This window comes from Pipistrellus kuhlii, unplaced genomic scaffold, assembly GCF_014108245.1.
Source record: "Pipistrellus kuhlii isolate mPipKuh1 unplaced genomic scaffold, mPipKuh1.p scaffold_m20_p_16, whole genome shotgun sequence".
In the NCBI taxonomy this organism is placed as follows: Eukaryota; Metazoa; Chordata; class Mammalia; order Chiroptera; family Vespertilionidae; genus Pipistrellus; species Pipistrellus kuhlii.
Genome location: NW_023425471.1, coordinates 12372676 through 12385130, shown reverse-complemented (window position 1 = coordinate 12385130; position 12455 = coordinate 12372676). Strand labels below are relative to the sequence as shown.

Sequence of the window (12455 nt, the reverse complement as noted above, 5' to 3'; positions counted from 1 at the left end):
TTTTTTCCATGGTGGTCTTCTTCCCCATGGAATTTTTGCTCAGTTCTCAATTCCTCATAGATGCTACTCTGACCCCTTGGTTTGAGTCTGTCCCCTGTCCTCAGCACCTCCCAAGCCTCCTGATTTCCTTAATCTTTTTCTTTTTGGTTTCCCTTTTTCTACAGTATCATCAGTGTTAATATACTAGAATACTTATTTATGATGTTTATTTTTCACAGTCTACCTTTCTCCAATGGAACAAAACTCCAGGAAGGCAGCAAATATTGCTTGTTTTATTCATTGATATATCCCAAACACTGTGAAAAGTGCCTATTAAAAAAAAACTTTAGCCGGGACCGGTTTGGCTCAGTGGATAGAGCGTCGGCCTGCGGACTGAAAGGTCCCGGGTTCGATTCTGGGCAAGGGCATGTACCTTGGTTGTGGGCACATCCCCAGTAGGGGGTGTGCAAGAGGCAGCTGATCAATGATTCTCTCTCATAGATGTTTCTAACTTTCTATCCCTCTCTCTTCATCTCTGTGAAAAATCAATAAAATATATTTAAAAAAAACTTTATAAAAGTTATTACATATATGAAGAAACATTTATTAATCAAGGTCATATGTCTATGATTTATAAATGTGTGTAATGATTTCCATGAATTTAACTTTTGTGAATAAATATATATGATCGTTAATGTAACATGAAAATTGCCACATCAGAATTTTCTAAATGAAATGTCATAAAGTTTCTTTAGCAAATTTTAATTTGTTTCAAAGTGTTTTAATAGTGATATAAAATCCTATATGTGTTCAATTGGGCTGAGATAATGACATTAGAGAAAATTCTAATTTTCTTGATGCCCAAGCTTTTCCATCTTTAATTTTCATACTTGTGGCACTTCATTAAAATACATGTTGTATTTAATTTTCCAGGAAATTTCAGAGCATAAAAGACGTATATGCAAAGCAATTTCCAGTTAAACTAGTTGAAACTTTAAAAATGTAAACCCATGTCTTTTAAGTAGAGCCTGTATCTTTTCTCAATGTGAGATGTGTTTGCACAGGTCAATGTAACTCAGAATAAACAGAGTACCTTTAACTGTTTTTCTTTTAAATATATATTTTTTATTGATTTCAGAGAGGAAGAAAGAAGTATATATATAGAGAGAGATGGAAACATCAATGATTAGATTGGCTGCTTCCTGCTCTCCCTTTACTGCGGATTGAGCCCACAACCCAGGCATGTGCCCTTGACTGGAATCAAATCCGGGACTCTTCATTTCGCAGGCTGATGCTCTACCCACTGAGCCAAACCAGCTAGGGCAGAGTACTGTTAACTTTTGTTTTGTGCTCCTGTCTCCTAAACCCTTTCTTACATTCTGTACCCTCTCTAAGTTGCCGATATTGATTTCAAAGCCCTGACACAGACATAGTATTCTCATAATACTTGACCGCTGCTGAGAGCCGTGGGAGGAAAGTTTGCTTTTTTAAGAGCCTCTGCTTCAGTGTACAGATCCCATTTCCATCCCTCCTTTCTTAAAAGAATTACATTACAGACCAACTTAACTTGGAGCCCATAATAAGCCTTGGAATATTTTTCTGGCAACAGCTTCAAAGCTGGTTATTTCTGATTGTGTAGCCATGGAAATTATGTTTTATCCTTAAAATTATCCTATACTTATCAGTGTTAAAATTAGCATTGTTTTTATCCCTTGGTAGTTGTGAAGGTCAATTTTTTCTCTTGTTGGAAAGGCTGTTTCATAACCTTTGTCAAAGCTTATATTTCCAGCAAAATTTATTGTCTAATAAATATTCCCTCTCTAGTCCCACATGGGTATAAACCCTTTGAGGACAAGGTATGTCCCATTCATTTTTGTATTCCTTACAGAACTTAGCACATAATAGGTACTCTATTCCAGCTAGCACCAACATGACCTGGTCCCTCGTTATCTCCTACCTGGATTAGAGCTATAACTAACTCCCTAAGTAGTCTCCCCACTTCTGGTTTCTTCATAACTGACTTGAGCTGCAAACATAGTAAATTACTTACAGGTAGCTTGGCTATCACCTAGTCCAGCGGTCGCTGATAGTCTATCTACCAATGCACATGCTACTTCCTTTCCTGAAATGCCTTTCATGTCCATCTGCCTCGCTCAGTCCTGTGCATCCTTCTGAATTCAACTCATACCTTCTCTCCTCGGCAAAGGCCCTTCTGATGGTGGTGGTTAAGGGCTTAGACTCTGAAATCCGATGGCTGGGGTTGGTTTCTTTTGCTTCTTATTAGTTGAATAATCTCAGGTAAGGTCTTTCACCTCTCTGTGACTCATTTCCTTAACTGTAAAGTAAGGAAAGTAATAGCATCTATGTCATGGGATTGTTGTTAAGGATTCATCCAGTTAATTCATACAAAAAGCTTAGAACAGTATCTGTCTCATAATAAGCAGTAAATAAATGTTAGCTTTAATTAGCTGTTTAGTAGATATGTTGACATGGCTAGTTTGTTATCACTCTGGACCCCTAAGAAGCGCTCAGTATATTATATAATTTTACTATTCCTGTTTAACATTGATTTTTTATTGAGATATAATTGACATAAATTATTATATTAATTTCAGGTGTACAACATGATGATTTGATATATGTATATATTGTGAACTGATACCACGATATGTTTAGTTAACATACATCACCACACAAAGTTACAAATTTGCTTATTTTTCTTGTGATGAGAATTTTTAAGATCTATTCCCTTAGCAACTTTCAAATATAGTATTATTACATATAGTCACCATGCTGCACATTACTGCCCCAGGGCTTATTGGTTTTATAACTGGAAGTTTCTACCCTTTGACTCCTTTAATCCCTTTTGCCCACCTCTGCCACAAATCTGTCTTCTTTATCTATGAGTTTAAGGTGTGTTTTTTTAGATTTTGAACATTGATTTTTAATTATTTTGACCTCCTGACTAAAGCATGAGCTGACTGAGGACAGATACTTGTACCCTCGAATGCTGGGTCTATCACTATAAATAGAGCACAATAAATAGTTTTGGAATGACTAACTAAATAAACTGATTTATCTTTTTAACGAAACCATCAACATCTCTAATGATTAGCTCCTAATATTCGCCCAAGGAACTCATGATAATTTTAAAGTATCATCCTTTTAAAAAATATACTTCTTTATTGATTTCAGAGAGGAAAGAAGAGGGAGAGAAAGATAGAAGCATCAATGATGAGAGAGAATCATTGATCAGCTGCCTCCTGCACTCCCTCTACTGGGGATGGAGCCCACAATCCGGGCATGTGCCCTTCGCCAGAATCGAACATGGAACCCTTCAGTCTGCAGGCCAACGCTCTATCCACTGAGCGAAACTGATGGGCAAGTATCATCTTTTAAAAATCTATATTGATAGTTTCCTCCATCAGTGTCAGAAGCTGTGCAAGTCACTGTGCTCAATGTCTTTTTTTTCCTAAACCAACCCTATAGCATATATACTGTTAAGGCATGAGGAGTTTGAAACATGGCAGATGATGACCAGGTGAGTGTCTTCTGAGAGGCCTCCCCACACCCAGGCCTGGCCCTGTTCGGCTTTGCATTCCAGGGCTGCTTTCTTCAAGGTAACAGGACACAACAAACTACCAACACTTGAGAAGAGCCCCTGGATTTTATCAGGATCAGCCTAGATGAGCGAATTTATGTGAAAATGAAAGATGACAGAGAGCTTCGAGGTAGATGACATGCTTCTGATCAACATTTAAATATGACATTGGGAGATGTGGGGAAAATTGGGCCTACTATAAAAACTGATGAAGAAGCCTATGAAGAGATATATAAATCAACAAAATGGAATATTCCAATGCTTTTTGTTTGGAAAGATGGTGTGGTGATAGTTGCCCCTCCAATGAGAGTTGGCTGAAACAAAGAATATATCCTGTGTGGAAATTAGGAGACTTTATATCATTGAGTCTTTAAAGGTAGAAGATATTAAAAAAGAGAAACCTGCATATATTTTGATATTAAGAAATAACCAAAGATTCTTCTACTTCTAAAATGAGTTGATTTGCACATAACCCTCAATTTCTTAAGCTAATTGGCATTTTTATTTTCCTCCAACCCTTCCAATAAAAGTGATCACCAAAATGCAGCCCACTTTTTTAGGAGTTGATTTGCTCCATCGTTTTTTCCAATTTCCAAATTTTTTTTTAAATTTAAATTTGAAGTTTTCTGTTTTAATTTTTTTAGGGGAAAAATAAAAGACACGAGGAAGCCAAGACACAGAAGGATCAAGTAATAAATTCAGTGTATTAGAGGAACTCAAGAATACTCTGTCTGATAAATTCCATGTTTTCTGCCAATTTAACATTCATTCAACTGGCCATTCTACTTCCACTTTTAACACTTATAAGAAAAACTAGAGGCTGGTGCACGAAATTCGTGCATTGGGGGGGCGGGGAAGAGAACGATCCCCTCAGCTTAGCCTGTACTCTCCAATCCAGGATTCCTTGGGGGATATTCGACTGCCTATTTATGCCTGATCCCCTAAACTAGCAGTCAGACATCCCTCTCACAAGCCTGGACCACTGGCTTCTAACTGCTCACCTGCCTGCCTGCCTGATTGCCCCTAAGTGCCTCTGCCTGCTGGCCTAATCACCTCCAACTGCCCCCCCCCTTGCTGGCCTGGTTGCCCCCAATTGCCCCCCAACCCTGCTCACCTGGTCACCCCACACAACCTGCTGCTTGGTAGTTTGGTCGCTCCTCCACTAACCCCCCTGCCTGCCTGGTCACCCCACACAGCCTGTTTGGTCATCTGTTCAGTTGCAATGGTCACTTAGGCTTTTATTATTATAGATAAGAGGCTTCAATCATCAATGTTTGATATTGATAGTGAAACTTTTTGAAGTATTATTTCAATATTTCTGCACAATAATCAACAGCTGGTATATGCAAGCAACTTCTCTTCATGTCAATAGAAACACAGGGTGTTTGAGACATTTCATCTTCCTAATGAACTACCTGGCATGAAAACCTTGATGCTGAAATAAATTAGACAGCTGGGGCCTTCTGCCTCATCTGTGTTCATGGTCCATTCTCCATGTTTAGAAACAACATGTCCCTCTGACCCTTAAAGAGTTGATTTTATTTTTAACCCCTTTTTAATTATAACCTAAAATCTACTGCTATGCATTTTAAATTTATCACTAACACTTAGCTATTAGTAAATGACCTCAAGTTGATCCAAAAATATGAGACTGGAGAAAAAAACCCTGTGTGTTCATTCATTCATGAAACTCCTTGGAAAATCAGACATCTTTTCTGCTGAACCTGAACGGGGAAGCATGTAGCCCCAGGAGGTACTGACAGTTTTATTGGTTTTCAGATGTAGGAGGAAGAAATGACAAATAGATACAGAGAAACTAGCTATACCAGGTGGGCTAAATGCACCTAAAACCACTTCTGGAAAATTAAACAGAGGATAAATTAATTAGAAGGATAAAAATAGCTCACAGAATCAATGAGGAGAACCTGAGAACCATGCTCAGGAAATAAGGAATCAAAGAGTTCAGTGATGTTGCAAAAAAATATCTGATCTTCAAATGTATCTGATGCTTTTGTTTATCATTTCTTTCATAAAACACTGCCACCATAGTTAGATGGCAGGCAACCAAATGATAAAACTCTTTTTCCTTCAGATCACTAGCCCAAGATATAAAATCCTGGTGAGAGCATCAGAGTGTTAATTACAGTTCCCTGTCCACCAGGAGATAGGAAGAGAGTAGCTTTTACCTCAAAACATCTGCCATTGGGAGAAGCACTTCACCCACTGAGAATCACAGAGTAAGGGTTCCTTAGAACTAGAAAGAGTGACAGCTGACAAATGTACATCCTACAAGGCCTCATCCACACTGTTTGAAACTAAAGGCAATCATATAGCATCCCAAAATAGGCCACTTTGGCATCAAGGTTATTTTGAGCTGAAGGCAACTGAGAATCAACAAATGCAGGAAGAGTTCTCTGCCTCACCACAGCTTTCAAAAAGCAGGGCATGAATTTCTCTCTGAGGAAGGTGCTCCCTCTCCCTGCCCCAATACTAGGGAGAGACACCAAAGACTGAAGTTGGCACCAAGTCGAGTTTGCATAAACATACTTTACTAAAATAGCTTTTATTTTCCACTATAAGCCTGATGCATATCATGCAAGGAGCTTGGCCCTCACAGTTGTGGCTGTCCAGCTGGCCATCACAGCCCTGGTTTCGCCCGGAATGTTGTCCGGATGGTCATTCTGCTATTTGGACTAATTAGCATATTAGCTCTTTATTATTCCCCCCATATCAGCATACCTCACTTTATTATATTTTGCTTTTTGTGCTTCAGAGATGTTGTGCTTTTAACAAATTTAAGGCAAGACCCTCCACCAACATAAGGATTACAACTCACTTTATTATACTTGCTTTATTCTGGTGGTCTGGAACAGGACCTGCAATATCTCCAAGGTCTGCCTATATATTTCCTGGTCACTTCCCCATATTTGTTATCCCTTGAAGCCTAGCCCTCTTTCCTTTGTTAAAAAGGTATATAAGTTCCCTACGTCTGATTTTGAGTTTCACATATTTTCTTTAAACTCTTGTGCATGTAAATATTAATAAAAATTGTCTGCCTATTCAACTAATCTGTTTTTTATACATTAAATCTATAGGGCCCCAGGGATAGAACCTAAGAGAGCAAAGGAAAAGTTTTTCTTTATAACAAGATATAGATAGAACCTCAGCTAAAGCTGTTCTGTACAGTGTGATTACATGGCTTATTACATTAATCTTTTGACTTATGCCAGTTGGTTTCAAATTAATCTGTTGTTTTTGTCTAAAGAGTTCATATTAGTACTCAGGGCTTCTATGTTTTCTCCATTGTGGGATATAAATATTTATCTCTTTTCTCTGACCAGCAGGGCTGTAGAGTGGACAGGAGTCCTGAGTAGGGGCGACTAGGGATTGAGAAAATAAAAGAGACAGATACAAATACAATAGGGAAAGCTGGGACCACGTGGGACAGTTGTCCTCTGATGGATAGACAGGGACCCAGAGCCGATACAGCGCATTTATTTTATACAGTAAGATACCAGGAAGTTTTACTAAAGTTTAAGATAAAGAAAATAAATGCATTCTTGTGGCTTCTTTGTAATAATCACTTCTGGGAGGGCATAGATAATCATATTTGTTCCTGGTGCCTGACTGGATTTAGATAATGAAATCCACCCCCTGGTGCCTGAGTTAAAGGTCAGACTGAAAACACACCTGCCTCTGGCAATGTATGTTTTCAGGGCATGGCTCTGCCAGGAGCCACTGGATTCAGACAACAATCAGCTCAGGGGCCTTTACAAGGCACTCTCCACAGTGGGGCCACTATTACAGGGATCTAAAGAGCTCTCTAGATCCCTGTAATACCTTTGAGGACTGTGTCGCTTCTTCCCATTTTCTACTAAGGTTATTATTATTCAGCTATATACTCTTTCCCATTCACACTGGCTGCTTGACTGGATTTCTGAATGTCATTATCTTGCTTTACCATTAGCAAGTTCTTTCTACACTTGGGCACGTGCTACCCAGGACCAACATTATAACTTCACATGGAGCATTCACACTGAGGATACAGTTCAAACCACAGAGTATACAGCATATGGGACTGGCTGAACATGACAATCCTGACTGCACCCCTTAATATTTGACCATTATCTGGAATATTTTACCCTGGCTTTTTTCAGAAATTATTTTGTAAAGCTTAGAAAAAAAATCTATATAATCAAATTAAATTCAAATCTAAAGAAACTTGCGAATAATAGTGGGCTCAGAATTTAAAGATAAATTGATTAGTTCCTGAAATAGAGTCATCTTTTTTTAGAAAATATTTTTTATTTATTTCAGAGGGGAAGGGAGAGGAAGAGAGAGAGAGAGAAACATCAATGATGAGAGAGAATCATCACCTGGCTGCCTCCTAAAGGCCCCATACTGAGAATTGGGCCTGCAACTGGAATTAAACCATGTCATCCTGATCCATAGGTTAACACTTAACCAATGTTCTCAACTTTCTAGCAGCCAATCTGCAAAACAGAAGTGGTCATTTACCCAGGTAACATTATCCACCCATTAAAAACAAAACAATTACTTATAGGAAGCAAAGTGGCATGAATGTATAAGGAACTATCAACATGGAGCAAAATAAACCAGTCAGAGAAAGAGAAATAAAATATGATTTCTCTTATATGTGGAATTTAATAAACAAAATAAACTGATGAACAACATATTAATAGAAGCAGACACATGGATGCATGGTACAAACTGACAGCTGTCAGAAGGGAGGTGGATGAAAGCAGGTGAAGTGCATAGCTGTAGAACACATATGCATAGCCTATGGATACAGAAAACAATGTGGTGAGGGCCAGAAGGGAGGGTCGGGTCTAGATGGAGGGGGACAATAGAGGGAATGGTGGACAACTGTAATAATGTCAACAATAAAAATGAAATATAATTAAAAAAAATAGATACAATTGCCCTAATGTTAGTTTAAGATTTTAGGAGAAGCAGACACTAAGATAATTAAACAAGGCAGATATTTATTAAGGAAAATGGCTGTATGGGAAAGTGGGGAGGGAGCTAAAAGAGGTTTGGAGAGCTATTAGAGTACAATGAATTTTGGACCCCTGTGCAGGAGAGATGGAAGGAAAGGATGTTGGGTAGGAAAAGTCTTAGACCGCTGTGCAGTTTTAAGAAAGTTTCAGCAAAGTTGATGGGGAGTCCTTGAGGCAAAGTTGTTCATTAGGAAAGTCCTGTACCTGCAGAAATACCCTTCCTTTAGTACCCTTGTTCCACACCATCACTAGCTAGAAATAACCTGTGGGAAGTGCAGTGAGGGATTCAGAACTCAACAGCTGGGGCCATTGATCAATGCCAATATTTTCATGACTGCCACATCCGCACCCTCATCTTAATGGGTCTGAAAAGATGATGACTACTAAATGCAAATGATTTACTTGAACCAAGCCTGGAACTTTATGTACCTTAGAAGTTGACATTTCCCAATAAATTTAACCTTCATGACCAGTTGGGTTTGCCCTTACTCAAATTATACTTGAAATATGAGAATTCATGCCCCATGGAACTGGCATCTAGTGAAGGTTACAGACAAGTCAGCAATGAACTACAATACAGGGTGAAAGGAAATGTGTGTTTAATTAAGATATAAACAATGTATTATGGAGGGGCATGAAGGAATGGGAAATTTCACTAAGAGTTGGCATTTCATAAGGGACTTTATAGATAGGCACTCCTAATGTAGGTTGACTGTGAGTAACCCAATTTATTTGCATTCATTGTTGGAAATAATGACGGCTAATGAGTTAATGTAAATCTGTTGTTCTCAAGCTTTGATGCATAACAGGATCATCTGGAGGGATTGTTCAAATACAAATTATTAGATCCAACCCCATTCACAGAGCTTCTGATTCAGTGGGTCTAGGAAATAAGCCTGAGAATTTGTTTCTAAGGAGTTCCCAGGTGCAACTGATGGTGCTGGTCTGGGTAGCTTACTTGTAGAACCAAGAACGTAATCCAAGGATAGTGGTTCTTTTGGAATATGAGCTACACAAATAATTGCTCTTATTCTTCTCTCTCCTTAATTAACTTTGAAAATGTTATCAAAGGATCATTATTAAGAGTGTAAGAGTTTAGGCATCAAGCAAACCTGGGTTCAAGATTGGAATTCTTGGGCTTGGTTTTTTAGGTTATTTGGTTTGCGGGGGTGGGTTATTGATCACCTTCCACACCCCCAGCCATTGGCAATCACTCATCAATTTTTGTCCCTACCGTTTTACATTTTCTAGAATGTTATGTAAATGGATAAATATAGAGTGTAGTCTTTGGGGTCTTTTTTCTTTAACTTACCAAGATGCATTTTACATTTATCCATGTAACATCAATAAATATGCAAATATCATATTTCATTCATTTGCATTGCTGAGTATAGGAATATAATTTAATTTAGGTAAATATATGAATAGCATTTCTGGGTCATGTGGCAAGTGTGTGTTTAATTTTATAAGGAACTATTATAAGGAAAACAAACTGTTTTCCAAAATGGCTGCATCATTTTGCATTCCTATAGCAATGCATGAGAATTCCAGGTACTCCATATCTTTGCCAACATTTAATATTGTCAGCTATTTTTATTTTATTTTAGCCATTATGATAAGTACATAGTGGTATTTGTCATTTTAATTTAAATTTCCCTAATGATTAATGATGTTGATATCTATTCATATACCTATTAGCAATCCATGTACCTTCTTCAGTGAAATTTTGCTTTAGTGTTTCTAATATAAATAACTTAAAACAGTTTACACTCAAGTAATATTATATTACTTCACCTACAGGAGAAGAACCTTAAAACAGTACAATTTAATTCCCTTCTCCTGGCCTTTGTGTTATTTTTGTCATACAGTTTAGTTTTTCATTTTATAAATACTACAATACATTGTTATTATTTTATTTAAATATTGAATTATCTTTTACTGTTACTTAGAACAGAAGAAAGCATCATTTTGTATTTATTCACATATTTCCCTTTTCTATTTTTATTTATTCTTTTATATAGATACAGATTTCTATGTGGTATCATTTCCTTTTCCCTGAAGGACTTCCTTTAAAATTGCATGTCTGATAGTGACAAATGGTTTTTACTTTTTGTATGTTTGCATAAGCATTTCACATTTTTTATTGAAAAATATTTTTACTGGTTATGCCATTCAAGGTTGATTGGTATTTTCTTTCAGTACTTTAAATACATTGTTTCACTGTCTTCTGATTTGTACTGTTCCCAACAAAAAAGAAAAATGTCCTGTAATTAAATTTTTTTCTCTCTGCAAAATGTATCTCCCTCTCTTTATAACTGGCTTTAAATAATTTGATTATGATGTGTCTTGGTGAAGTTTTCCTAATTTTTATTCCCTCTTAATATGATAGTTTGCTACTTATATGTAAATGCATTTACTGTGCTTCTGTTACAATTTAATAACATGGTTTAAGTTTGTGGGTGATGAGAACTGTATTATTTCAAACAATGGAAAATCAGTGGATAGGTAGAACTTCTTATTTCAGGAATGAATTAGAGATGTTAAGTGAGAGATCTGCATTACTTAGAAGAAAGCGCTATAAGGATTCAGAGCTTTGTTAAGTCAAGAGATCCAGACATTACTAACAGTTGTGCTGCTGCTAACTTGCATTATGAATTTTGTAGGGAATTGCACTTTTTCTTTCTTCCATAAAATTAATTTTAAGATATTATAAAAGATTGTTTCTGTTTGTTTTTTAAAAAAACTGTTCTCATTTTTATACTCCCTTTTGTTTTAGGAAAAAGCTAAAGATAATCTGAGATGATGGTAGAGAAATCAGAAATCAAGAGAAAGTGATAAAAGAATCCAAGTAACTTTTGATAAATCCAGTATATGTGTGTATAGTGTATAACACATATTTATAACACACATACACATGCATTTAATTTGGTGTTTGTCCCACTAGAATGTAAGCTCCTTGACATTAGCAACAGTTTAATATTGTTACAATATTAAAGCTATTAAAATGATTAATAAATTGAAGAGTACAAAATGATGTTGTGCTTTTTTGTGGGGGACTCAAATGACAGCAAAATATTTCTTCTGACAATGTTACTTTCCATGAGGTTATTGCCTGCCTTCCCTATTAAATTGTGAGCACACACTGAGTTACTGGTGTTTAGCTTTAAAAAAAAATTTTCTCTTTATTGTTGAAAGTATTACATATGTCCCTTTTCCTCCCCCATATTGACTCCCTCAACCCTGCATCCTTCCCGTACCTCCTCTGCCCCACCCCCCACCTTCTGCACTATTGTCTGTATCTATGGGTTAAGCATATATTCATCTAAGTTCTTTGGTTAATCTCTTCCAATCTCTCTCCCGCCTTCAGCAATACCTAATGTATGAAGTATTCAATATTTTTATTTGGCTGAATGATTGATTTGGCTGTGAATGAAATGATTAGGATAACTCTACTTCCTCAATGACCAACTGATTGACTTAGTTTTCCAAAAATTCTACTTTCTCTAAAAGGATTATATTCTGAGTTTTTCTTTAACTCCATAAAATCATTGCATACCCCATTCTTAGGTTTTGGCACTTAATGTCTCTGCCCAGAGCTCTCATACAACATCTGTTCATCTGCTTAACTCTTTTACTACTTTTCTACCTGATCAATGTATCCTCTGAGAAGCCTTCACTGGTCATTGTATCTGAAATATCAGCCATTGCCCTGCCCTTGTGGTTCACTGGTTAAGTATCTACCTATGAAGCAGGAAGTCACAGTTCAGTTCCTGGTCAGGGCACATGCCTGAGTTGTGGGCTCCCACATGCCACTGTGGGACCAGAATTCATGATTCTCTCTCATTATTAATGTT

The 12455-nt window shown here is 37.1% G+C and overlaps 1 pseudogene; it reads left to right on the top strand.

Annotated features, from left to right (window-relative positions):
- The first annotated feature begins 3502 nt into the window (after positions 1 to 3502).
- LOC118720178 lies at positions 3503 to 3898 on the top strand (annotated as a pseudogene).
- Positions 3899 to 12455: the final 8557 nt, after the last annotated feature.